Genomic DNA, 5,000 nt, shown 5'->3' with positions numbered 1-5,000 from the left:
ATTCCCTCTCGGACACACATGGCACTCATCCCTAATATGCCACTGTGTTTAAACTGAATTATTTCATCCTAAGTCAATACAAATTGCCCGAGGACTGACCTTACCCTCCGTTAAATAAAATAAGAAAAAAAAAAAAGAATAAATAAAAAAAATAAAAACAAAAACACCGGATAATACGTAACGGACACCGCGCTTAGGTTAATTCGTTATTTTCCAGGATGTTTATGTCCAATCTGTCCTATAAAATCCGCCGGAAAAAGAGGAGTTTCTGGCTGTGCGTATTTTTGCCGCTGGAGAATGACGCATGATCGTGTGACGGCGGGTCAGCTTTTGCCCGGTCATGGTTGGTCATGGCGTGCCGCGGGATTTCTCCAGTGTGATAGCATCGAGTATGAGAGGGAATTCTGCTTCTTTTCTTGTGTGGATATGTATGTATGTATGTATGTATCTATCTCTTGATTTATGTATGTGTGTATGTGTTTATGTATGTATGTATGTATGTATGTATGTATGTATGTATGTATGTATGTATGTATGTATGTATGTATGTATGTATGTATGTATGTATGTATGTATGTATGTATGTATGTATGTATGTATGTATGTATGTATGTATGTATGTATGTATGTATGTATGTATGTATGTATGTATGTATGTATGTATGTATGTATGTATGTATGTATGTATGTATGTATGTATGTATGTATGTATGTATGTATGTATGTATGTATGTATGTATGTATGTATGTATGTATGTATGTATGTATGTATGTATGTATGTATGTATGTATGTATGTATGTATGTATGTATGTATGTATGTATGTATGTATGTATGTATGTATGTATGTATGTATGTATGTATGTATGTATGTATGTATGTATGTATGTATGTATGTATGTATGTATGTATGTATGTATGTATGTATGTATGTATGTATGTATGTATGTATGTATGTATGTATGTATGTATGTATGTATGTATGTATGTATGTATGTATGTATGTATGTATGTATGTATGTATGTATGTATGTATGTATGTATGTATGTATGTATGTATGTATGTATGTATGTATGTATGTATGTATGTATGTATGTATGTATGTATGTATGTATGTATGTATGTATGTATGTATGTATGTATGTATGTATGTATGTATGTATGTATGTATGTATGTATGTATGTATGTATGTATGTATGTATGTATGTATGTATGTATGTATGTATGTATGTATGTATGTATGTATGTATGTATGTATGTATGTATGTATGTATGTATGTATGTATGTATGTATGTATGTATGTATGTATGTATGTATGTATGTATGTATGTATGTATGTATGTATGTATGTATGTATGTATGTATGTATGTATGTATGTATGTATGTATGTATGTATGTATGTATGTATGTATGTATGTATGTATGTATGTATGTATGTATGTATGTATGTATGTATGTATGTATGTATGTATGTATGTATGTATGTATGTATGTATGTATGTATGTATGTATGTATGTATGTATGTATGTATGTATGTATGTATGTATGTATGTATGTATGTATGTATGTATGTATGTATGTATGTATGTATGTATGTATGTATGTATGTATGTATGTATGTATGTATGTATGTATGTATGTATGTATGTATGTATGTATGTATGTATGTATGTATGTATGTATGTATGTATGTATGTATGTATGTATGTATGTATGTATGTATGTATGTATGTATGTATGTATGTATGTATGTATGTATGTATGTATGTATGTATGTATGTATGTATGTATGTATGTATGTATGTATGTATGTATGTATGTATGTATGTATGTATGTATGTATGTATGTATGTATGTATGTATGTATGTATGTATGTATGTATGTATGTATGTATGTATGTATGTATGTATGTATGTATGTATGTATGTATGTATGTATGTATGTATGTATGTATGTATGTATGTATGTATGTATGTATGTATGTATGTATGTATGTATGTATGTATGTATGTATGTATGTATGTATGTATGTATGTATGTATGTATGTATGTATGTATGTATGTATGTATGTATGTATGTATGTATGTATGTATGTATGTATGTATGTATGTATGTATGTATGTATGTATGTATGTATGTATGTATGTATGTATGTATGTATGTATGTATGTATGTATGTATGTATGTATGTATGTATGTATGTATGTATGTATGTATGTATGTATGTATGTATGTATGTATGTATGTATGTATGTATGTATGTATGTATGTATGTATGTATGTATGTATGTATGTATGTATGTATGTATGTATGTATGTATGTATGTATGTATGTATGTATGTATGTATGTATGTATGTATGTATGTATGTATGTATGTATGTATGTATGTATGTATGTATGTATGTATGTATGTATGTATGTATGTATGTATGTATGTATGTATGTATGTATGTATGTATGTATGTATGTATGTATGTATGTATGTATGTATGTATGTATGTATGTATGTATGTATGTATGTATGTATGTATGTATGTATGTATGTATGTATGTATGTATGTATGTATGTATGTATGTATGTATGTATGTATGTATGTATGTATGTATGTATGTATGTATGTATGTATGTATGTATGTATGTATGTATGTATGTATGTATGTATGTATGTATGTATGTATGTATGTATGTATGTATGTATGTATGTATGTATGTATGTATGTATGTATGTATGTATGTATGTATGTATGTATGTATGTATGTATGTATGTATGTATGTATGTATGTATGTATGTATGTATGTATGTATGTATGTATGTATGTATGTATGTATGTATGTATGTATGTATGTATGTATGTATGTATGTATGTATGTATGTATGTATGTATGTATGTATGTATGTATGTATGTATGTATGTATGTATGTATGTATGTATGTATGTATGTATGTATGTATGTATGTATGTATGTATGTATGTATGTATGTATGTATGTATGTATGTATGTATGTATGTATGTATGTATGTATGTATGTATGTATGTATGTATGTATGTATGTATGTATGTATGTATGTATGTATGTATGTATGTATGTATGTATGTATGTATGTATGTATGTATGTATGTATGTATGTATGTATGTATGTATGTATGTATGTATGTATGTATGTATGTATGTATGTATGTATGTATGTATGTATGTATGTATGTATGTATGTATGTATGTATGTATGTATGTATGTATGTATGTATGTATGTATGTATGTATGTATGTATGTATGTATGTATGTATGTATGTATGTATGTATGTATGTATGTATGTATGTATGTATGTATGTATGTATGTATGTATGTATGTATGTATGTATGTATGTATGTATGTATGTATGTATGTATGTATGTATGTATGTATGTATGTATGTATGTATGTATGTATGTATGTATGTATGTATGTATGTATGTATGTATGTATGTATGTATGTATGTATGTATGTATGTATGTATGTATGTATGTATGTATGTATGTATGTATGTATGTATGTATGTATGTATGTATGTATGTATGTATGTATGTATGTATGTATGTATGTATGTATGTATGTATGTATGTATGTATGTATGTATGTATGTATGTATGTATGTATGTATGTATGTATGTATGTATGTATGTATGTATGTATGTATGTATGTATGTATGTATGTATGTATGTATGTATGTATGTATGTATGTATGTATGTATGTATGTATGTATGTATGTATGTATGTATGTATGTATGTATGTATGTATGTATGTATGTATGTATGTATGTATGTATGTATGTATGTATGTATGTATGTATGTATGTATGTATGTATGTATGTATGTATGTATGTATGTATGTATGTATGTATGTATGTATGTATGTATGTATGTATGTATGTATGTATGTATGTATGTATGTATGTATGTATGTATGTATGTATGTATGTATGTATGTATGTATGTATGTATGTATGTATGTATGTATGTATGTATGTATGTATGTATGTATGTATGTATGTATGTATGTATGTATGTATGTATGTATGTATGTATGTATGTATGTATGTATGTATGTATGTATGTATGTATGTATGTATGTATGTATGTATGTATGTATGTATGTATGTATGTATGTATGTATGTGTCATTTTTTACATCACCACAATTATTTTTACGGCATCACCTCTTATCATTAGGTCTACAGCTAATATTACCGCTAATAGTCAAAATGATGATCATATACCTTTAATAAATAATATTGGTACAAAAATCAATTACTAATCCTTATCTATATTATCAGTATGGTTATCAGTATTATCGTATTATTATTAGCCTGCTAACGTTACTTTTAGAGTACAAGTATCATCAGAATTATCTTCTGTGTCATCAGAGTTTATTTTATTTGGGAAAAACAAACTTACAAAAGCCCCGACAAAACTACCGGCATTGACTTATCTTTGGAAAACTCTGAGGCACGTCGGTGGTTTTATCTCTCGCTGCAGAGAAAGTCAGACTGCGGGGATGTGTCACAGTGGAAGATGGAGCCGCAGACGAGTATCTGGCAACTGTTATGAAGTCTGTAGAGTCCAGCGATGTTCCACGTGATGTGTCTCACCTATTCACTTCCCCCCCTGAGTTCCCCAACATGCATTCGGGAACGTATTGAAGTGGCTCTGAAAGGCAGCGACTTCCCCTGAGCTGCGAATGGCCACGTCGTAAGGGAACGATCGCGGAGAGAAGTGGGACAAAAGCGTTCGGCAACTGCGTGGAGCCCGATGTAACATTCCTGGTGTGGCTCTGAGTCGCCAGTTAGGTTTGGGTGTGAGCGAGGGAAGGGAGAGAGCGTCTCGTGGACTTCACGACTGGTGAAGTTCTATATTCTCTATAGTGTGTGCGTGTGAGAGATTTTGTAGTGTATATTGGTCGTGGTGACATAGTGAAGTGCCAATGCCAGACGTTACGGGAGTGT

At 29.6% G+C, this 5,000-nt stretch overlaps 1 protein-coding gene across 3 annotated transcripts in view; it reads left to right on the top strand.

Moving 5' to 3' along the window:
• LOC125036190 (protein PALS1-like) overlaps nt 1–5,000 on the top strand; it is a 127,490-nt gene that overhangs the window by 39,094 nt on the left and 83,396 nt on the right. The window contains exon 1 of one of the 3 annotated variants that reach the window (XM_047628655.1): nt 4,826–5,000. This exon is cut by the window's right edge and continues 2 nt beyond it. The exons of the other annotated variants lie outside the window; for them this stretch is intronic. The gene's annotated coding sequence lies outside the window, so the exon portion shown is untranslated. Of the gene's footprint in view, nt 1–4,825 lie in introns of those variants that run through there. 3 annotated transcript variants of the gene reach the window in all.

Source organism: Penaeus chinensis, chromosome 2 (genome assembly GCF_019202785.1).
Source record: "Penaeus chinensis breed Huanghai No. 1 chromosome 2, ASM1920278v2, whole genome shotgun sequence".
Lineage (NCBI taxonomy): Eukaryota > Metazoa > Arthropoda > Malacostraca > Decapoda > Penaeidae > Penaeus > Penaeus chinensis.
This window is presented reverse-complemented; position numbering and strand designations above follow the sequence as displayed.